This window comes from Halyomorpha halys, unplaced genomic scaffold (assembly GCF_000696795.3).
Source record: "Halyomorpha halys isolate HHAL.00 unplaced genomic scaffold, Hhal_1.1 Scaffold1169.1, whole genome shotgun sequence".
Classification (NCBI taxonomy): Eukaryota; Metazoa; Arthropoda; class Insecta; order Hemiptera; family Pentatomidae; genus Halyomorpha; species Halyomorpha halys.
In genome coordinates, this window is record NW_027116596.1 from 339280 (window position 1) to 364649 (window position 25370).

Below are 25370 nucleotides of genomic sequence, written 5' to 3' on the forward strand. Positions count from 1 at the left end.
ATACAATTACAAACTTCCTTCTCATAAGCGGAAGGTATCAAAGAAAAAAAAACAAGGAAATAAAAACCTGAGGTTAATGTTATTAAATTAAATGACCCTGGCATGCATTGAAGGTCTCGTGAATCAAATTATGAAGATCTTTAGCAATGAAGGCTAATTTATTCTTATAATAAAGACGAATTATTAATATTATTATTTGCATAGGTCCATAAAAACAATAATCATATTTATGAGAGATAGTTGACCGTGGATGATAAATGAGGAGAAGATGGTTGGGGGTGCGGTCAATGAAAAACACAAATAAGTTAATCATACTTATTTGTGTTTTTCATTGACCGCACCCCCTACCATCTTCTCCTCAATAATCATATTAGTAGCTAATGAAGTAACCTTGTAATGTTTTTGGGAGGCAGTTTCATCAATACCGTGGTTCAATTTACACAAATGTGAGGTATACATATAAATATTGTATATTGTGGTTCAAATAAAATAAATATTTTTTTAAAGTAAAGCACATGGAAAGGCGGCAGTTGGAATAGAGGAAGAAGACCCTCAGCGAACCCTTTTTCCATTTTACTATTTTTTTTTTAATTAATTTTTATGATTATGTTTTTATGAGTTTTTAATAGATAGTTTTAATAATGATGCAATCGTCTGATTCTTATATTTATGTTTCTTTTAACTTTGATTTCTAAATTATAAACAAAGTACGTTATATTAATGAATGGAGAATGGAATGGAATCTGTGTAAGCAAACTATCTTGAGGCCCGCCATACAATTGATAATACTGATAATAATAAAATATTAATATTTCAAAACAAACTAATACAAAAACAAAATAGACGAAAGTGTATAGTGAAAGATATGATACTATGATAAATTCAATTACAAAAAAATAATTATATAATTAAATTGGAGTCCCAAACAAAAATTATATAGTGCACATTAGCTGTCAAATCATTACTTTATGCACCATCAATTTTTTGGTGTATTTATTTCCTTTCCTTTCTATTTTTCCCTAAACTTTTTTTCCCTCTTATTTTCCTCTATAATAATCCTGTGAGAGATCTGTTTATTCATTGATCATATCACTGAGATCATGTGGCCTTGTGAAACATTGATAACAAACCTGGGAAATATTTAAAATATATTATTTATATATTATATTTTAAGAGATAAAATATAGAACACGTTATAACTGTATTCTTATAAAAATAAACAACATGAAAAATATATTCGTATTTTGAATATATTTTTTTTGCTGTAAGCAATATGGTTGTGTCCATGTAGGGCGACTTGAGGAAGAACGTCTTTTCCCTATCTAATGACTAGGTATTAGAGTTTAATACAATAATTGTGATGCACAGTGAAGTTATGAAATCGCAAGAGTAAATATTGATTTTTTTTTCATGGGAAGTATATAATTAACGGCATTGGACCTGGGCAGTAGCCTTGGGGTACTCCTGCTAGTATTAGACTCGAGCTTTAAATACTACGACTACTAAGGTTGAGACCTGTGGCCGGGAGCGTAGTAGTGTATAGGCTAGGTGGGACAGTCCAGTCTTTGTCCTTTTTCAGTCGACTCCGTCCGGCCCACCTGTTCCGGCCATCTGTTACAGCCTCGCGTTTCCTGGACACTTTCCTTTTCATCCGCCCATCTATTTGTCTGGAGAATCCAAAGTAAATCTATTGCCCGTCCCTACGAGTGTCGCACTAGATTATACACTATGGTTTAGGAGTCGTTTTGTTGAATGAATAATTAGCTAAAAGAAACAGATACTGAAAAACGGTTTTTATCATTGATCCTGCCTGTACTCATTAATTCTATGTGTGTGTATTGAAACATTATTAATATAATAATTAAATTGTCGAGTGTTCCTATGCTTACCGGACCTAATACCGGCCTTCAAATCAAAGCAAGATACAAGTGGATTTAAATGAGTGTATGAACCGTTATTTGACAGTTTTCTGGTCTCACGAAACGTTAAAACGGGCACTTGAAATCATTTAGGAGATAAACCAAGCAGTTATAATGACAACGCCACATAAAATATCTAATGGAGTGAAAAAAATGTCTGAATTGATAACATTTATTATTAATTATAAATTATAAAATGTGTGTTTATATGGTGTAGAAATCATAAGGTTGAGAAGGAAAATATTTTTTTAGATTATTAAATTATATTTGAATGTTAAATTATGTTGAGTCATCGGTCGATTCGATTTTAAGAAGCGTCAATACAAAATTTGTAAACGTTGTAAAATATTAAATAAATTTACCTGCTGTAACCATAAAGTTACAGTATTCAAGTTTATCGTCTTTAATATAGCATTGTGAATTTTTAAGATTATTTGTTTTTTTTTAGTATAATTCATGATTCTATCTTATACAAACTAATAATAATAAAAAAAGCATATAAAATATTTAATAAAAATATTGACCCAAAGGTACGCTGTTAAAGAGGTAAAAGGAATCGAAGTGATTGAGTTTGAAACCCCTTGTAGGTGCTATGAAGCCGTTCCCAACTGATCCGACTTGCTCTGACGTCAAGGTATGTCGACAAGAGGACTACTTGAGATAAGATAGAGCCACTCTTTTGTGTTCACGTGACAGTGAGCTGCGGTGAATTTTCCATCGGGGCGCCCCACAGGCCGAATTCTAAGAATCACATTTTTCAAGTACCAACAGCTTGTTCTGTTTCTTAGTTTCGATAGGACTCAAGGCTCCTCTACTGACGAATATTATTAGAAGTAATTGGTATCTCAGGCCTTAAAAAAAAAAAAAAATTAAATTTTAATAAACACAAAGGCAATTTTTTTTAAATTAAAATTTTAACTGACAAGTGTCAGATTTTTCTGAGTTATTTGTTTTTTTTTAAACCAGCGATTAAAACTCAATCGAATAAGACACTAATACTATAAGAGCATATTGATTTTGTACTGAAAAATAACAGTACCTATCAACAACCCGTATCACCACCAGTCCTGTCTCTGAAAGAGATCATTCAACCAGATCATTTTTTATTATTCTCATATTTGTAGAATTATCAATCGTTTATTGTATCAGTAGATAAGATCACAACAAGCCTGAAACAACCATGGCAATGCTCCGAAACGCCCAACATCTTAACATAAGAATCGGGAATATAAAGAAGCATTAAGACAAGCTTTAGGAGGGCGAGAGGACATTGGACAACAAAGGAAGATTTTACCCAACGATTCACACAATTTACCGATTGACATAATTTGTCTGTCTACAGATTAGCACATTTTTCCTTGATGATGCCTCGGTTAACCTATAAAATAAAGCCAAAAAAAAATATCTAGGAAAAAGATATTTAAGGTCTAATAGGGTCTATACGGTTCTGGAAAGTCAACAATTTAGTAATTAGACTATCCTAGTTAATGGTTATAATAATTAGTTATATATAATATCGTGTATTAATAGCGATATGGACTGTAGTAGAAAATTTTAAATTTCTTCTTTGAATAAGTGTTAATTTTAGTTCACAGTAAATGGAATAAATAAATCTTATATATTATTCCTAAATATATATTTCATCACTTATGCACGGGACCCATTTTACATAACCGGCCAATCAGGTTTACTTTTATATAATATAGTAGTAGATTATAGAGTAAATATAATAATAAAAATTAATTTATTATTTCAGTGGTGAATTTACAATTTTACGGGGGCCCGAAAAAAATAGAACCTGGGATTTTGGTTTCTCTGCACAGCTCAGCCCCAGACTACTTGTTTTGGATGGTGTATATTAATAGGTTGAAGTTTATAATGATTATGGAGCATTATTATTATTGTTTGTTTTCGTTACATATTTTTAGCATAAAGTTATGTACATGTTATAAACTGTATAATATAGTATATATTTACTTCAACCCAGAATTTTGCAACTTAATATATTTTTTTTTTTTTTGCATGTATAAATATATTTCGTTTCATTTAAAACCTTTTGTCTTCTTAAATTGGCTACACTCTGTTTGTATTTGAGGGTGGTGTATGGAAGGCATTGTGTAAAGATGAAATACTTTCAGGTATTTGTTTCCAGTTCTGTCCACTGCTGCGTGGGTCTATTAGTTTTCCACAGACAAATGGCCAAATAACACAAATTTAGCTGATGGGGACCATTAGTAGTTGTAAATATTATTGACTCATTTTCCAAGTCACATTCTTCAGAGAAAGAGGGTGTTTTTAGAAAGTCCAACAAGTTTCAAGTTATAGAAAACTACATTTAGGTAAATCAAAAGAGACCATAAATACCCATAGCGAAATTTAGGATTTGATTGACTAGCTATGTCTTAACATCAGCAGAAACAAAAACGCATCGAAGCCTACAAAATATAATAACACCTTAACTTCCATATAGCCAAGAAAAAAAACTGCTTCAAATTTTGCTGAACCAAGAAGTAAATGTAAACTTTTTTAAATTTTATTTCTCAAAATGGCCGCCGCATACTTTTAGGTTTATTGCCAGTAATTCCTAAAGTATTTCAAGTGGCTGTAATATAAATGATTTCATAGTACATTTAGCGAGCTTTAATTCCACCTCTTACGGAGTTCTTTACGCTTAATAATTTTTGAGAGCAGTATTTCCATAACCAACATATTTTTCCAAATAACGAGAAATCATCATTCTTTGAATTTATTTTAACCAAATTCGTGCAAACGCCTATTTTTAGGAAAATTATCATTATTAACATTTAAGGAGCATCAAATCGGGTCTAATAGAACTCTTTAAGTTCAATACTTACCGAGGTATAGTCATCATGGTCTGTTTCCTTGTCTCCAATAATAACCCACACAAATTGGTGTGATGATAAACCTACCATTGTAATGGTAAATACTAAAATTTAATTCCAACAGCTATTGTGATAATAATAACAGCTTCTGCAAGTCGCAATTACTATAAGTCAAAGGAATTCATAAGCGTAAGGAATTCATACCAAGAAGAGTCCCACAATGCATCTTTGAGAAGAGGAATATTCATTCTAGATAGAACAGCTGAATATCTAATAATATCTCACGTAATGCAAGAATTTGGAGCCCCATTGATCCTCATTAGTGAAGAGGACCTAGCAGACCTAGGAATGTTCGTTTCAGATCGGTAGGATCTATGGATTAGAGGCGTGGGAAAAGTGTGATGAACGAATTTCCTACTAAAATGGAAGGATATTTAGACCAATGTGGAAAGAAGGCATGCGGGGTAGAAGGCGAAATGTATAATATGTCAAATTGGCAAAGGCAATAGAAGACTTCACCATGACGGACATATGGCTCGTACGAATATTCAAGATTCAAAAAAAGTTAATGTTTATGGAACTCCATCAAACCGAGACAATTGAAAAACCTCAGAGAAAAAGGGCTAGACTGAGCGGTCATTGATGCGAGTACACTGTAAAATACCAGAAAATGAATACCCATAGCCCAGAGGCGCCAGGCGGGGAATATTGAAGAGTGGAAGAGTCCCGTGTCCACTAAACCTCTTTAGTGGATATAGATGGCTAAATTCGATGTATGAACTAATATCAAAAAAAATTTTTTGATAAGCTTCGTAATATTACGTCCTACGTGCATAGATAATGCACAGACAATCAGCTATGGTTGAAAGTAATAACTAAAATTGCTATAGTTACGTTGTTCATGAATGAATTATTGGTAAATAAATATCGTATACATGACAATTTTAGCTATTAGTTTCAACAGTAGCTAATTTTAGCCCAAATTTGATAATAGGTACCTAGCTGAAACGGGTATTTTCGATCATATTCCTGTTTTTGCAGGTTGATAGCCTGATATCACAAACTGATTCGTATTTATGCGAATTAATACCCTACCCTACCTCAACTAAAAAGGATCCGTTAGGGATTTGCTTATCTCTTGAGAGCTAACGGGAATGGACAACTATGACCCAATTAAACCATCATCGCTATAATAATCTAGGAAGAAGGAGTAGGAGGGAGAGGGTACGCCACGAAGAACAGTGAAGTCAAAAACTCTGATAACTCTCGAACATATTCAACAGGAACCAATTGCCGGCTGCATTCTATTTCAGTTGGGATCATAATGGTGGACATTTCTGTTAACCTCAATGTAACTATGAGGTCCGAGGGCGTGGTCAATCACCTCTTTTTAGCTTCAGCTGCCCTTTGGAGGATTGATAGAGTCCCCTGTATGGACCACTACTCTGATAATAATAATATGGGAGGTAATAACTTGCATCAACAGAGATATAGTTCAGCAGGTTTAATACGTAAGTATTGAGAATTAGGATTTATTCAGAGATTTCAGTCTGAATGCTATCCTAATTATTATAAAGTTAACTCTGCTGTATGTCTATCCTTAACAGAACTGTATTACTTTAGTACATCTATTAGAAACAAAATCACCAATCTATAACCTTCTGATAAATCTTTGGGTCCACAAACTCATTTTATTCTTCTATCATAATTAATACAAGATTAAGTTTTAGTCCTCTCAAAACCAAAACTCTTCTGAAGAATACTCCATTATTCCAAATAACTGAATGCAATGAATAAATATAGTATTACTTTAGCACTAGGACTCAGCAATAAAAAAGTAAAAAAAAAATTGCCACAAAAGCTAAAAATTCGCAAAATGTCCTATAACATTTTCAAATTTTACTTTTTTCAACTCGTTATAAACCATACAGAAAATCGAAAAAGGAAAATAAACATAATGTTGGTGAATATTGGAGAGGTCATCAAATCGGTAAATACAAGCCACACATCACAAAACATTAAAATAAAGAGTAAATTTCCTGAATGTTCGGTCTCTTAATGTTATTTTTATAGCTTCCGGTGAAATAGGTCGTTAGTGGTTAGAGAAAAATGAAGGCTGCTAGTAAGTGCTCGTATTACAAAGAAGAAAAACTTTATATGAACATGAACCTGTGGGCGAAGGACATCAGGGCTTTTATAGGCGAGGTGTTAGCGCTGGAATGGTATGTGAACAAGACAACCTCGTCAGCCTTTAATGCCTACTGTCTCAGCTCAATAGATATTGTAAAATCTAAAAGGCACATGTTTCTTGATGCTCCATGCCAAGGTTTTATTTTTGAGTCATGTTATCTCTGACCTTAACAAATCATTATCACTAATAAATTTAATCGTAACAAAACTCCTATTTTGTGCAAATAATACAACTAAGACAGCATATAGAAATTCGACCTTGTTCTTGGAGGTAACCATGTAAGTTAGAAGAGAAAGGCCATGGTTGGTAAGACTCCTTTCTCGATGAAATCAGTAGCCGGCAAGAAACCGCCTGAGCGCAACCCTCCGAGTTAGATAAAACTTTCTAATATTAATCAACCCGATAAGTCTTCATCAGGCTTATTGAAGTTGAGGTGGAGTTCTTGCAGTAAGTACTATTAGTAAGTAGAACTATTTCACAAGTAAACGAACCAATGGGTTAAAACATAAACATTATTTAATAAATAACTCAAAAACTATCCAATTATAGTCTCAAAACTTTATTTCTTTTATTCGTCCAACGTTTCGGCCAATCCGGCCATCTTCAGGGACATCTACTCATATCACTTTGCAAACATATAATTTAAAACACACTAAAACTTCATTCAGGATATTCTGCCCAGGTCAAAACATTTATATCTAATTAGTTAATTATCCATTAAAAACACAGTCAAAAATTATTTCTTTGCAAACACTATTAATAGACATTTATCATGATGATAAATGTCTATTCTTTGAACTTCTTCTTTTTCTTCAACCCATATGCCTTTCAGCGTTGAGCTGCCTTGAACCATCCGTTCCATGCGTTCCTATCCCTGGCAATGTTCCTTTCACCTCCAGTGTTTTGATTGAATCTCTGTGGTGGTCCTTCCGGCAGACATACCCATACCATCTCAGCTGTCTCCTCTCCAGAGTTTCCTCCACTAGGCTTATCTTTAGCTCCTACCTGATTCTGTCATTTCAGACACAGTATCTCCGCGTTTTCCCCATAATTCTGAGAAACTTTATCTCTATTGCAGTAAAACGGCTTTATAACCTCTCATTCAGGACCCAGCTCTCTGCTCCATAAACAAGTATCGGTAAGAAGACTGACTTGAACAGGTGAAGCTTCACATCCTGCTCCACCTTTTTTCCGATAACAGTATTGCAGATCGTATAGTAGACGGAATTGGCTTTTGATATTCTGCTTGAGACTTCCGAATCTACTTTTCCAGCCCTATTGATTATCGTGCCCAGATAGGTATAGTCTGTCACCTCTTCATTGAAGATAATCCTGATATTCTCTCGAGTACTGCCAACTTGAAGTATTTTGCTTGATGGTCATTCCCTTCCTCTTCAATTTTCTATTCCATTCCATTACTGCCTGCTGAAGTCGCTTAGGGGAATCTGCAATAAGAACAATGTCGTCCGCGAATAGGAGGAACTGTACTACGACAGGGAGTAGGTTCCATTGGCCTATGTACATTCGTGCTGTGCGCTTTTTACAGATGGAGGCGATCTCATCCATATACACAATAAAGAGAAGGGGGCTTAGAGAATCACCCTGTTTCACTCCTTTTCAAGACTAAATACTCCTGAATCCCTTCCATTCAGGCGTACAACACCTACTGGCTCTGATAAGTTGATTCTGTAGCCTTTAAAAGCTTTATTCTGATGTTATTTGCCTCCAAGGAGTACCATGTGACATTCAGGGGAACCGAGTCGAATGCTGCCTTCAGATGGATTCTTTCAACAATTTACGAAATCACCCTTTAAAAAACCGATGATTCAAAAAAACTGTTATTCATGAAAAATTTCAGTTACCATGTCTTATGACCGAAAACCTCAATTTATTTTGTTTTTAGCCGTGTTCGTTGAGAATTTGTTGCAATAAATGAGACTGAAAAACATTAAGTAGGTTTATTTTTAAAAATATGTTTTAGGGATTTGACATCCTTAATAACATGTAACTACTGAAGAACGCGATGTTTTGAATCATTAAATAAAACAACCCACCAGGTTATTTCTGTCTCCTTTTTCATTGTATTTTATTGTGATTGTGCAATTCCTGTTTGCTCCAATCTGCTTCCCAAGTTTTTTTCTAAAACGAAGTTGAATAAATAAACCAACATTATGTTTTCTCCCATCACTGAAACAGCCATCAAAGTGAAGACACTTTCAAATTTCAGGTATTATTCAGTTATTCAGGATATATAATCCAAATCAGACCACATCAATGAACTTTCTCGACGTTCGCTGATCCAGATCGACTTTCTTAGCAAGGTCAGTCAGTTAAATTCAAACCAACTTCGTCGCGGTAGTATCTTTACTAAAAACATAAATCAAATTTAACCTGGACTCTTTTATTATAAGTTAATTTATTTCGGTAAAACTCGTTACTTTTCAGTTACGATATCATTGCAATATAACAACATTAGAAAATTACTTCATTACATTATAGCCTAAGTAAAAATTCTCATGAATTTGATGTTGATTTTTTTATTTAACCATATTTAGAGCATTCTTAATAATGTTTTTATATAATATTGAATAAATGTTAATTCAATTAGTTTATTAATAAATTAAATATATAAATTTTTTGTTTGAGATTAGGTATCTTAATTAAAAATACAAATATCTTTTTGATCCTTTTATGCATGGGCGTAGGCAGGATTTCGCCAAGCGGGGAGCAGGCCTCAGCCCATCACACACACACACACATACGTACATATATGTAAACATGTTCCATTCTGAAACGTTGGATCAAAGAAACATATCTGATCCCGCATTCCAAGAAATATCCTCACCATTTTATTTCTGTTCAATTTTTAACTTTTAAATTTTTATTACCTATAATCATAATAAATTATGAAAAATGAAACGGCTGAATTTAAATCGTTAGCAACAAGGTTTACCAATGGCTCGCGCAATGAAAATACAAGGCACTTTTGCACTTATCTCCGATGATTTTGTGGACGCCACCATCTTTCTCAGTCCTTACTTTCCTAATTATAGCATTTTTCCAGAAATAAACCATATATCAAAAAAGTTCACTATTTTTTTTTTCTTCTCCCCCCCTGACCTCCTCTCTTCCTGCGACCATGCTTTTATGACAACTTAATAGTTTATTTTCTTCGACATTTCGTTCCTCAGGCCATTATACAGGAGTTACCTAAAATATTCATATTATTTACTTCCAATTCACTCTACACATAACACTATACTAACATGGTATTTGTCCGAGTGATTAAAAAAATTTCTTGCTATTGTAGGCTAATTAATTACCCAAGTCATTTATCTTTAAAAACAAAAATATTTTTGAATTAATATCACATAGTTTCTTTTAATAATTTTATAAAAATAGTTGCCTATTTACAAATATTCTTATTGCATAAATTTAAATTTTTAAAAATTTTCTTATAGGCACAATACTTTCTATTATCAAAATTTACTCTCACAAGGTTAAGGCACTGTTATCAACAAATTAAAATGGTCAGTATATTTTATCTTTCATTTGTATAAATTTAATTGATAATTTTCTATTTTTATCTCTAAAACATAATCATTTTTTTTTATCTATACATATATTTGTATAGATCAAAAAATTGAACCAAAGTTCATTTCATTTCTAAGATTTTTATTTTTTTATTTATTCTTTTTTTAATATTTGAAAAATTCTTACGGCCAATTTTTAATTTACTGCATATGAAATACCCGTAACATCGGAGAAAAATAAACTAAGCTGAGCAGAAATAAACTAAGAATCAAAAGATACTTTAGTAAATTTAATATTACTTTATGATACTATAAATATTATAGATAATATCTTTCGTAATGATGTGTTAACCTATCCTTTAAATGCTGATTTTGGTGCGCTTAATATGGGGTGAGTGGTAACATAGTAAGAGCTACACGTATACCCACTGTGACCACACTTCTCATCATCAAATTGTTCCCGCCGAGGAGACATCGGTGAAAGATAGCCTACGATCCGGTGGCTGCACGATCGCGTGAGCGCTTTCTAAGGATCCGGTGACTACTTTCTTTGCTGGCAAGGTCGGCTGGCTGTCACCTTTCGGTCATTATCCCTCCTAAGCAAAACTCTTCAGTTTTTTTTTTTTTTCACTTTTTGCTTTCCCTCATGAAGGCAATAGTGGCCTGTACGACCTAAGCAGATGACCGTTTTTACCCGACGATAGAGGAAAGCGACTAGTAGGGACTCACTTGCTATGACCCACGGCCTGCAATGCCTAAGCTTCAGTGTAACCAAATATTTGAATCGACCATAGCAGAAACACCTCTCTCCATTTTTTTTTCCAAAGCTAGGTTCGCCATCCATATTTATCGGTCAATCAACACAAACAACACAAATAGCAACATCCCAAATGCATACATTGAAATAATAAAAAAAATATGAAAACGAGTTATATTATGTCTTAGGGCATTTTTGCGGGTTTAAAAACTGTAACCCGAAGTTTAAATTTTTGTTTAGATGAAATGTTTCTCAAATGACTTAAATATTTTAAGAAATGTATTAGAGCCTAATTGGAATATTTTAGCCAATATAGATAAATTTGGTTATGCTGTCCAAAACTACAATATTATGCTACAAATTGCATTTACAGAAAATTTTTCGACTAAGATGTATTGTATTGAATAAGATACTAGTATTTACCAGTATATTGCTGGCTAAACAGTGGGATTGAACTCGTTCATAACTGTTTACTATCTTAAGCCTTGAGAAACTTAACTATCTTTTACAATAATCTAGTGTTAATGCACAGGTTACAATCAACGTATCGATTTTTTTACAGTTCAAAATAATAATGAATAATAAAAAGATATAGTGATTTAGAAAGGTAGATCTCATTAACAACATTAATTCTAATGTTCTAAGGTTCTACTGAATAAGATCACTTCTACCATCCGGGGTTAAATAGGTAACCACCCTATTTTATGGTGAAACTGCCAGGAATTAATTTCAAACCAATTCTAATAGAGTCCTCAACAAAATCTCAATGATGCCTACTGAGCAGTTCTAAACTGGAAGAGGTATTATTAAGGCCCTTTCTTTTAAACCTTTCAGGAGTATCGCTGGCTCGCGTTTACTGGCTTTGAAGGACAATGGAGTAAGGATGAGGTATAGACCACCAGCAAATTAGCCCTAATCAGAACCAAGACAAAGTCTTCGCATTACCTATTGAGATTCAGGAGGCCTGGCAACAATTATTGTTGTATTTTCTGATTCTAACTATAACCGTCGGCGACGGGGCCACTCCTTCTCTCACCAAGTAATTAAGTCCCCGAAATCATTTCTTTCAATAAGGTAGGGTCCCCTCCAATAATTAAGGACATAAGATAAATCCCGCAATATTATCAGATAAGCAATGATACTGTAATTGCAAAGATCCCGACAAGTCGCATCAGGACTATTCGGAGTACGAAGTTCTTGATCGCGAAATAGAATAAAGCGAGACGCAAGAAAACAACTAAGCTAGTCAAGGTAGACATACACCAAAATCGGTAACACTTGCCAGTTTTTACAGCTTTTACAATTAACTCTCAAGAAAATCGATCTACCTATGATCTTTCAGATTCCAGAAGCTTACTTGGACCTTTAAGTAGTTCAAATTGAATGAACTTTTCACAACCTTGTTAAATATTATTAAGGAGTAATTTAATATACACACACAAACGTGCAAGCTCTTGTGTGTGTATCAAATTATTCCTTTAAAGAATAATAAAAGCTATTTATTTGGAATTAAATCTTTAAAATATTATTTTTTTAATCACATCTTAAAATCCCATAACGGATAAAGTGAATCCTAAAAAGTACAAATCAGTATTAAAAACATTCACCTATATTGTTATTTTAATTAATTTAATGAACAAGGTACTGATGAAAAAATGCTCTTATAATAAATAATTCCATTTACGATATTACAAGAAATATAGTATAAAGTACTATGAGCGTTTCCTATAGAGAAAATTATTTAATTTTAAACTATCTTAGAATGGAGGAAGGATGTACATGAAAATGTAAAGGATGCGATATACAACTTTAAAACAAAATGATAAAAAAAAATATCAGTGCCACTATCCCTTTAAATGCTACGCTACACGACCGCTGTTATCTTCTTTCTTGGAGGCAACATGTTAACAGTAATGACCAAAAATGTCAGGTTCCTAAGGGAGATTATTTAGGGGGAAAAAATGAGTTGTTATCGATAGAAATATGCTTTTAGAATTTAAGGGAAAAAATATTTCAAATTATTATTATTTAAATAACATTATTAATATTAAATATTATTAAGGGGACATAAAGGCAAATATTGTAAATGAGAAAAAGTGTTAAGAGGCAATATATCTGTTGAAATATTGTATCTCATCCTTAATATTATAAGTTATCCTTATATAAGTTATAGGACTTTAAGTTATTAGAGTTTTGAGGATATTTGACTTAATTTTCTAGTAATAAAAAAAACAAACTATAAATGACTTAAAGCAATAATGACAATACATTAAAGTAACTACACCATTCCTCAGCCATTTAAATGGTATTGAAATCTTGTACGCAAAACTTTTTTTTTCTCTTTCTGTCTAAAGAAAAAAAAAATAGATTCATCATTTTCATCAATAATCACTGCAAATTATTGTTCCAATTGGAATGGAGTTTGATTGAAGGTAATTGTAAAAATTATAATTTTGTTTATTTTAAAAATCTTAAAATGACTTGGGATAAATAAATTTTTTGAGTTTAATAAGACTTAGTTTACTTTTTACTTTAACAGTTTATCCCTTCAATGTTGTACTTCTGGACTTCACTCGAAATTTGTATTATTTATTTCTTTATATATTCTCAATGTCTCGTGCTTCATACTCGTACCGACATTTAAAGTTCATAGGAACCATTTCCTTGCCTACCTCTCTTCCGAAATTAGATTAAAAATCTAAAAAAAAATACGCTCATATCTAGATAAATAGACCTAGATTGTGCTATGAACTTACGGGTCATTCCAACTACCTAACAAGGTTTGGGCTAAGGATTGATACTCTAACACGTTTTTCGAGGCAAGACGTATAACTCTCATGATACATATCTAGCAAGGTTATAACCAGATATAGATCCAAAGACGGAATAAGTCAGCGTGGTGCCTGTACCAAATGTTATAATTACAAACTTTTCTAAATTTAATGTGAGCGAAGTGAGAGAAAACACTGGACAAATCAATTTATTGCAATAAATTACATTCACAAAAGGAGTTCAGCTAAAAGGTCGTTGCCTGAGCTTTGGTAAACGAAATCCTACGCCATGCAACAACGATTGCCACTAGAAATATTTGAAGTTGTTTTCAAGATCACAACACTCGTAAAAGACTAACTGCCGAAGTATATTATAATTTAAACAAAAGATATAAGAGAACATTATTCGTAATAAGTTCAAACTTGCTTAACATTTCATTTTCCATCATACCTTAAAAAAACTTATTCTCACAAAAATCTACTTATAACAGTATATAAGAACAATATTTTTATATTGTTATATAAATATTTTTTAAACGTTTTAGGTAAACTTTTCTTCAATGCAATAATATTTCTTAACGATAGCGAAGCGAGTCTAAAATCTTATATTTTCTGCTTTAGGCGCGGTATTTGCTACTTCTGTCCCATTGCTAGTTCGGCCCTGTTCATATTCATGTATAAATGTTCACTAAATAAAACAGACACGCCAACTAAACAACTAAATAAATTAAGAAAAACTACGGTTCAAAAAAGTTTTCATCTGCACCATGACTGCGTAATAACGGTTCGTCTTTTAAGAGAGATTGAAATATCAATGCTCGCCTCTAAAATATAACTTTACCGCACACTGACATTTCAGGTCTTGTAGATGATGAGTTGGTATTTGGTCCCCTTGGTTCACTGTTTAACCTTTGTTTGTCTCCATTAACTACCCACACAGTACAAGCTAACATTAAATATTTCAAAATTAACTTAGACAAGCATATTAAGCACCAATCATGAATTTTAAAATAGTTTTATAGAAAATTATTTGCATTCTACATAAATATATTTAATTAAAAAATTGAATGCTCGTTACTTATATAAGATCTCGGAAAGTTCTTAACCGAGTTACACAGAGCTTTTTTTTTCAAATGTTCTTGGTTGGTTCTTAGGTATTGAAATCTTAGATTTAGCAAGTGGAAAAAAAGTTATGATCAGAATTAAATCTTACTGCCGCATAACTCAAAACGTATACAGTTTTCAAAAATATTTTTCATTTTTTTAGACACTACTTGCATATCTTATATTATACATATCTTCTTGCCTACATGATATTATATTTCATTTTTTACTGTTTTCAATCTACTACCATCTAATTCTACGATTATCAATCAATTTAATTTTTTTTACTATTCAATTATCAGTTATCAATTTTTTATCATTTATGATTCAGTTCAATATTTTGTATAGTTCCAAATTTGTTTTTATACTATTCCTTTTCAATTTTATGTTTCTCTAAATGTTGTTGTTATCTCTTTTGTTCTATAGCAATGAAGACTTGAAACTCAGGTCGAAACGTCGGCATAAAATAAATAAATATGGTTTTGTTTATTTATGTTGTTCTTTGCTGACCGCACCCCCCGACAAACTTCTCCAATCATTAATCTACGGTCAACTATCTACACCTCAGTATACATTTTTCGTATACTGTAAATGGATTTAAACAAAATTATGGTTAACTGATAATATTTAAGGATTCTGCTCAATTAAGATTTTTTTTTTTTAATTTTAAGTACCCCTAAATTATTATTATTATTATTATGTTCCCGGAGTGGACTAAGCTATAGTCAAGAAAGATACAGAAGGTAGGGGAACCGAAGCAGGGTCTAAATATGGGCATCTTCAGCCTCTGCCCTTATTGAGCCATCGAGCACTCCCCAGTTGAGGCCACTCAGCGCTATGCCTCAACGTACCTATTACTGGAATTTATATTACGGTATAAGATGTCTTCTCAAATCCATGTTATATTATAATATATTAAAAAAATTTTATTTTAATTTAAAAAGATTTTATGCTACCAACATAAAAAGATTTTATGTTACCAAAATCTAAAATACTTTTAACTTTTCTAATCATACATATAATTAATTATATTGAGTCAAAAGAGTAAACTTTGGTTATTAGTGCATTCTTTAAATTTTCAGAAATGGACGATACTTTATCCTAATACGATAAAAACTTACATTTTTAAATTCCATTTTTATAACGCTTTGAGTTTTCTCTGCTCGTTAGGTACATGATCCAAAATAAACCACCTTCCCACTTATTAGGCGGTCCTGCTTAATTAATATGAAAAAAAAGCTGTTTCCGAAAATTCTGATATCAGCTAAGATTTATATTAGAAATATAGCGGTATAACGAGGGTCAACCAAGCATCAATAATACAGGGGACCCTTGTTATAACGGGCTTCGTTATGAACAAGTTTTAGAAGTATCTAGTCCAATAACAAGTAACTGTTTTCAAATTATTTTTATTTATTATACAATAACTATGGGCTTTCCAGCCACTGAGGTCATATTTGCCCTGTACAAATGATTTATGAAAAAAACAGTGTATCTTTTCACTATTAATTAAAATTTTATTGTAGATATTTTTATTTTTATAACTTGTATATAGACACTTTATTAGTACTATTCGTATTATTGTAAATAAATATGATTAAAAATAATTTGAACAAAAATTATGAGGAATATTTTCCATAATAAAAGATGGTTCTATTAGAATAATACAGTTGAAAAAAAGAGACGCACATTTGTTGACTTTTACGCGATAAATAAAACAGAAGTAATAACTTCGGGAAAATTTAAATTTGTGGCTAATCTTGTTGGAATGAAATGAAATTTATTTAAAGAATCCTTTGGACATAAATCATTTCCACATATAGAGAAAGGGATTTTTTAGTTCAATTTTTCAGAATTGTAAAAGTATTCCAATCAAGCTAAATAAAAAAATTGAGATACTTTCTTGAACAGTTTAATTGAAATCGTAACAAATCATTAATGAGATATCACTCAATAATTTGAATCATCAGACTTGCATATCGGTTTAACTATGCGCTCAGTAAAATGTTACATACCTACGAAAAGACAAGTTAAAGAAATTACTTTCCCTTGTGGTTATACCGTACCTGAGTAAATATTGGAGTTCTAGAAAAGCCGGATACTATCTTAAAACCACCTTGTCTCAGCCACGAATTTATAGAAGAAGACAGGATCATGATGAAATATAAATGTTTCTAAAATATCCTATTTTGAACTGACGTTTTCCCAAAAGTTTTTACAGCATCTGAAACTGATTCGGGCATTGAACAATAAGAAACGAGTCTTTAATACTAAATTTAGCAATAAGTCTAGGAGCTCGATACAGTTTGTTTGTTTATTCACATCTCAGCCGAAGTTTACCCAAGCAAAAATCTTTCTTTTTACTATTCTCAACTATCAGTTCTCAAAATGAAGATCATTATTATACCAAAATATTCTGATCTATGATTGAAGAACACTCTCGTTATTTTTACACAGGAAAGACCTAAAAAACCTTTAATTTTTGGAGACCGTTGACAGGCCTGGACCATGATGTCAAGGATTTTTTTTTAATAATTCCTTATTTTTAAATGTATCAAACAGTGTTGCACTCATTAAAGGGTAGAAGTTGTATGTAAAAGAACTTTAAATATAATTCTAAAATTAAGTTGAATAAAAAAAAATATTTTAAATGATTTTTAAGAAAAAAAAAATATCTATCGCTATCACATAAAATTGATCTTTAGGTGTAGTTTCATACAGCACGTTAAAAATATTCCGGGCCCCAAAACCATAAGGACTGGACATTTTGCTCTATCTATGAGATTGTAAATTGTAAACTTTTTTTTAAAAATATTTTTCAAATAGTAATTAAAAGGAAGATAACAATATTGTTTTACATTTTTACATTAAAGATTCCACAAAGCACTTATCTTGCTTTATTTCTAATATAGGTATAAAAGTAGGTAATAATTAATATTTAATAATTTAGACACATTATTAAATGCTAATAGGCAATTAAAAACGATATCTCAATGGAGCAATAAAAACAATCTCATATGCTGAACGGAAAATGTACTAATTAAGTTATCAGCTGTGAGCCATCTTTAACCGTTCTCTCCTGACAATGAATGAGAAAGGAACGAAACGAATAAAGTAGCTCTCATAAATATGCGTGTTTGGTCGTTGAGAGCAATTCTTTTCCACAGTGGCCAGTGCACGCGATTTTCTACTTTCTACGTTAATTGAGAGTAAGTTTAGGCTTTCACCAGGCTATTTAATTAAATTAATCACATAAGATTTAGTTGATTAATATAGGACGTACATGTGTAGCTGGTCATGTTAGATGGATGAAATGGTCGATATAAAAATTTAAAAACTTGTCACAAGGAAAGAAATTGTTACAAATTTTGGTATTAAAGGATCTAGAGGCTATGAAGATATCAATTAAAACATGGCTTCAGAGACAAGCTCAAGCACATTAAGCTGTGGTTACCGGGACAAAAATCATTAAATGAGATTTCAAACGAACTAGTAAGGAACGGCTCAGAAATAACATAAGCCATTTATAAAGCCTTCAAAATTTAAGTTGAGATTAATTTGATTTATTAGGTATAGAAGCCTGAACAGAAAAATCATAAAATGTTAATCAAATAATCACTGAGTAAAGTAAACTTTGACCCAGATTTAATTAAGTGAAAGTGTACTAATAACCATAAAATAAAAAGTCATATATTCATGTCTACTTAGTGGCATAGTACCTTCTCTAGAATGGCGCGCTGGAGTGTCTTTAATTAAGGTTTTACAAATTATGAAAAAATAATAAAATGAGGAAATGAAGAAAAAATGTCTGGACGTAAAGTTTTAATTTTATTTCATATTACTGGCTGCAGTGAATAATTCGTTGTATTTTAACAAATAAATAAGTGAATTGACAATAAATAGTAGATGGAAAGTGAATTTTAAAGTGAATATTTCAGTACATTTTTATGAAACGTTGCTTTTTAAAAGGCTATATCTCAAAAACTATTGGACTTAAATAGCTCTATTAGGGCTAATATTTCAGAAAATTTACTCTTCTTTAAATAATGTTCTTTTAGATTTGCTAGAATTGTTATTGTTAGATATAGAGCTCCGAATGAAAAATTAATGTCTTTTAAGGTTTTGAAACAGCCGCCATTTTTTATTCCTCCTTCGTATACTTGGCAGAATCATCAATTTTGACTAGTAACTATACGTAGTTCTCATTAAAGTAATAAAAAATTGTGATCAAATAACTGCCTTTTTTCTCCTCTTTGGCTCTTGTACTACTAAAGGGTTGGACTTGATGTGGGAGTGAAAAAACGATATTTTTAATTTTTTTATTTACTACTTATAATCTATTTTGGAGGTAAAATATAGTATCGATAGTAGAACAAAAGGAATGGAATAGTTCTCATTGTTTTCCGATGACTGCCACTCACGTTGGAGGTTGAAAATGGACCAGACGTGTGATTAACACATTTTCAGATAATGACCCATACGAGAGAATTCCTTTAAACATATATAATATAAACATAACATATCATTAACTGCTCAGATCTTTTAAAACTTATTAAGTTTATCATCTCTGTTCATAATGTGATACATTCTAAGGCCTTTAATACTGCTTTCGCTCAAAATAATTATACATATTTTTTATTAATTAAATTAAAAGGATAGCAAATGATGTTTTTGGCTCAGTTTATTAATGACTGTGCAATTAATTTTTCTGTAATACAAATACTTTAAATTTGATATTTATTATATGATTTAATTTAATATTCGAGGCTGGTTTGGTTTATAAAATGCCTCTATATAGTTTCAACATTTTTTTATTGAGGCAATTAAAAATAAATGTTTCTCAAGGACATCTGAAATTTAAATTTTACCTTCTCAAATCAGTTATTAAAACACAGCAGACTATTATGCCTTTGTATAATTTAACATAATTAAATTAGCCTATATTTACCTACTTTACCAGTTAAGGTTAAATCTTTTATTTGTAATTTTAAATTAACACTATTATCAATTAACTAACCACCACCAACTGATATGTTGAAAAATTAATGTTTTTAAGGTTTTGAAACAGCCGCCATTTTTTATTCCTTCTACCTATACTTGGCAGTCTCATCAATTTTAACTAGTAATTATACATAGTTTTCATTAAAGTAATCAAAAATTGGGAAGAGATAACTGCCTTTTTTTCTTCCCCGCTCTAGTACTATAAGTTTTATATTTATAGTTCAGTTATTATTCTAAAATTTTATTATTTTTATTTTCTCTTCATCTTTTTCTTAAATTAACTGTTTTTTTCCTTCAGAAGTTAATTATTAATTTTGTTAATTCCACAAATATTATTGTTTTGTTATTAGCCTTAATTTTATCTTTTATTAAGAATTATTAATTTACTCTGTTTATTTTATATTAATTTTATTTTAATTCATAACGTTGTATATAGTTGGGGTGTCTTTTGTATAAGACTATATCTCCCCCCCCCCCCGTAATCAATTGTTAAAAAAAACAAAAATCTATTTCTTACATGTACTATCTAAGGCCAACCAGGGCGATCTGGTATTAAATAAATAAAAAATATCTTAGCCCTTTATAATGTTCTATATCTTTATTCCTGTTATCTTATATCTATAACTTCATATCTTCATAGCTATATTTTTTTGGTTAGCTACTTCTTGTATTCGATATGTACTCTATTATTATATTAGGAACTTCTGTTGTTATAATAAATAAATAAGTATACATCGCTTTAGGAATATGAAGCTCTTGAGAACTACACCTGCAGTCTTTGTTAAGAAGGTGAAGTGCACAATATATATTCTTAGGGAATGTATTGCAGAACTGCAGTACCTGGAGTAGACCGTGCCTAAACCTGAAAATATAGCTTGGGCCAATCCCGAGGGTGCAAAGAGACCATTTTTGGGTACGTCTAGGTATCCATGGTAGTGGGTCTGGTATAGGAGGGGCAAACAAGACGAGCAACTGGGTCTATTCATCCTATTTGTATTCATTGTATCCATTTACAGATTTATAAACCTTAATTTTAAACTGCTATTTGTTGAACTCTCAATATTTTTTTAAAAATAAGACTAACACTGAGGCATAGATTAAAAGCGTTATTATTCCTATAGCAGAATTATGCTTGAGGTATACATAGATTTATATATCTTTCGCACTTTCGGAGTCCTCAACGATTTTAAAGATTTTTTTGTAATTTCTTGAAAAAAAAAAAAAAATCTGAGACTACTTTATTTTAAATCTGGAATTTGGGAAATGATGTTGACATGATTCTTCCACCAAAACTTTGTGCTAAAGCGGAGTAAATGCAAATGTTAAAATATATTTTCTTTTTAATCAAATATGTTTAAATTATCTAGTAAACAAACCTCTTAGTTTTTTTTATAAGATCAGTTAGACCATTATTTATACTTTTTTTTGTTCAAATAAAATTAATTGTATCCATTAAGTCTCATCCACTCTTTATTAATATTTTAAATGTCCAACGTTTCGGCCAACCTGGCATCAACAAGGACAATGTTAACTAAAACTTACATCTCACATCCAACTATTAAAATGTTTTGCACGCTTGTCAGCCCAAAAATAACAATTTTTGTCTTATTAACCTATTTTTCACTCTTTCAATGAATTTCAAAACTTCTAATTATAATTTATCTTACACTATTATCACTCACTTATCAACAATTGTTTTATTACAGATCGTCATGTTGGCCGAAACGCTGGGCATTTCAAATATTAATAAAGAGTGCTTGAGACTTAAATTAATACAATTTATTTTATTTAAACGATAAAACTAGTCTCGAAAAAGCCCACGGTTTGTGAAATAAAGTAACTATGGACAAATATTTTTAAAATTGAGATAATCCAATAATAAATTTAAATGAATCTATAAATGTGCAACAGGTTCCGAAAAAACGTCGTATTTTAACTAAGACAATAACATTACCTAATTTGGTTTAAAGCCCCTATCCACTGTAACTAGTTATGACGCACACAATCAGTACGAGACGCTAATGCTCTACATTTGGATGATGACACCAATTTAGTCTTAGGAAATATAGCTTTAGTCACTATCGCTTTATTCCATCTATCCCAAGCCTCTCACAGGATAAGTGGAGTCATAATTTTATTCATAACTTTTTTGATTTATTCCATGTATATGTTTATGTATGTTTTGCTAGTATTTGTTAATTAATTTAAACACTCGAGTAGACAACATTAGCACTCCACTTCTAAATTTATTTATTTTAGAAATTTATAGTTAGTACTTTAATTTAATTTAGGGCTGTAGAAATTAAATCAGCACTATTAAAAATATTATTTATGGTTTAATTTACATTTTTTTTCCATGTAACAAAAATTAAAAAAAAAAAAACTATTCTATTCAATAACAGCTGTTTTCAACCTCTCGAATGGAATCCTGGTACCCATGCTTGGTATGCTCGAACAGGACCGAAACTTGTTCGTTTAGAATAAGGTCTAGATATTTCAGTGGCCACTGGAAGAATGTGATAGAAACCTCGTAGAGGTATACAAATACACTCTGAGATTTGTGTTTTGTAGATAGAACAATAGTCCGGCAGAAAAAAAGTCAGTTATTTCACCCAAATTATGTATCACTTTAATGAAAACTACATATATTTACATGTCAAAATTGAGGAGAATGCCAAGCATAGTTAGGTGAAATACAAAATGTCTCCCAGTAATCAAATTAAACATAGTTTAATGAACCATAAGTATAACCTTCATCTTCGTAGGAGTAGACAATTTTATTATATTTGAATTTTTCAATTAATGAATGAGCGTATGGTTCGGAGTTCCGCTGTAGAATTTAAATATTTTATATAGGTGCGATTGTGTATTTGTGTTATTGTTACCAAAATTTAAGTGTCTATGTCTTGTACATAAATTATTGTTTCTTTTCTTTTTTTTATTATTTGATCAGTTTTATTTTATTATACTTTTGATATAGATTCATAGTTTTATTTATTGAAATCATGATAGCATTTTCTTTTATTTATATATTTCATTATTAGTATTTAATTTTTTTTTCTTTTAATTCAGTGAGTACTGACGTCGTAATTTACATTTTTTTTCCCTTTTATGTTTTTCTTTTATGTTTTTATATCTGTGCATATTGTATTAATGAATATTTGAACACTAATATTTAATGCCCTAAATTTTTGACAGATTCTATTAATTCTCTCTCAATATATATATGACCCATTATCAAATAGTAATCAACAAATGGTCTCGGGTCCAACATGTCATACTTCGGGGTGGATTATAGGGATGGTTAGGGTTAGATAGGGATTGTTAGTGTAAAAATGGCACTGGTCCTACCATCAAAATTTGCTTTTTGAATTTGATTAACTGTCTCGGAAGAGCGATAAAGTGGTTTAAGTTAAAATCTCAAGATGTACAATTAGTAACACTCTAACCCTTCTTCAGCCATTTTATGACTAATATTTCTACATCTACCATTTGTACATCTAATATTGTCTACTTCTATAAAACATATAATGAGAATATTAATTCTACATGATCAACATTAATCATTATTGAATACTACAATGATACATACTTCAAAACCGGAAACTGTAGGGATCTCAGCGATATTGATAAGATGAGATTAAAGTATGTCAATACTCTAGTAGTACTATATAAAAAATGAGTTATAATATACTCATTTTCCTTGTATTATTTGAAACAGGAAATCAACTATTATAACTGCAAGACCTAGATTTTATTCGTACACTTTCTTCAATATTCTTAAGTTAACTCTTAGTAAAATCAGTATAAAGACAAACTTGAACACAAAATATACTTATAAAATTTTAATCTGAAATTTTTGTACCTAAAATTGTAGCCCAACATATCCAATGATCCTAAAGCAATAACCACGACAATGGTTGAATGAATTTTGGAAAGCTGCTAAATAAGTTTTGAATTGCTGTCCAATTAATAATCTTAGGATTTAATTTCGTAAGATTACCATAATTACTTATAATAAAGTATTGTTTTTTTTGTTTTTTTTAACTAAAAAGCATAAGTATTCAAAACCTACTAACCTTTTATTTTCACTTTCCGACTAGCTCCTGTGAAAAGGATTAAAACAGTTAAAGTGGCTGCATAGATTACTTGAAAACTTCATGCCTGATAGTCATTAAGATTATGATTGTCAGTTTTTGTTTAACGTTTTTTTTTTGTCTATGACTATGATTTTTTTCTGGTAAATATTTTGATATATTGTCTGTTAAAATTTGCACTATTACCTAAGATGTAAAAAAAAAAAGGAACGTTTTCGAGGATCAGTAGATCTACGTTTTTGGAAGCTACAGCGCATTTTTTTTTAACCAAAAGTTTACCTTTTGGAGATTTTTCATTATAAAATATTGGACCAAAAAACATATAATCTTATTTTATTCATTACAGTTTACTATTTTAAACATGTGTTTAAATTTCGAGATTGTTCGGTTTATTCCAAAGTTATAGCTTAAAATATAAATTTTCATATAACTCTATCCACTCTTTCGCCATATATTAATTGAAATGATCAAGACCTAAATACAGTGAAAAACTATTTCCCTTACAGATGTATGAATATAGAGTTATACTTGAAAGTAACAAATATTCTTATGAGAAAGCCGTGGATATGAGAATCATTTCTAAGAGAATGAAATATTTTCCGAAGACAGTATTATAGAGAAAATGGATGTATAATGATCCCTGAAAAACGTTTTATTTAGGTGGAACATGAAAATTTCTCTTTGTTTGACAATCGCCCTTATATTTATTTTATAAATAATGGAGATTCTTTGTATCAAAACAGAAAAAATGAGACTTGTTAAAAACGGATTGAAGTTTATATTTAAAAATATATATTTGTATAGAATAAATATTACTCTTTATGTAAATTATATGTTTCGCGAAAATGTGTAAACCATCCATTAAGTAAAGTTATATCCGTTATTTTAATTAATTTTTAACTAACCTGGTAAAATGAATAAAGTGTTATAAATAACATTTAACAAATCAGGCATGAAGATTAACTAATCTTCACTTGTCATGTCACAGATTTTGTTTGAACGGAAATGATTCATAAACAGTTCTCAGGTATTAGCAGTGCTCTTCAAATAAATCTTCCTTTTTTTTTCAAAAGGATCCCAAATAAGTCTCCGAGATTTTAATGAACATTTTTTAGGTGAATTTACGCCTCAAAATATTGGACTCCTGGCAGTAT

General features: G+C 30.9%; 1 long non-coding RNA gene across 1 annotated transcript; it reads right to left on the bottom strand.

The window, feature by feature from the left end:
- Nucleotides 1-891: 891 nt before the first annotated feature.
- On the bottom strand, nt 892-17344 carry LOC106688638 (uncharacterized). Its single transcript, XR_001344343.2, has 3 exons — nt 17185-17344; nt 2444-2770; nt 892-1130 (listed from the first exon to the last, which is right to left on the bottom strand). It is a non-coding gene; the product is annotated as an uncharacterized lncRNA (long non-coding RNA).
- Nucleotides 17345-25370: the final 8026 nt, after the last annotated feature.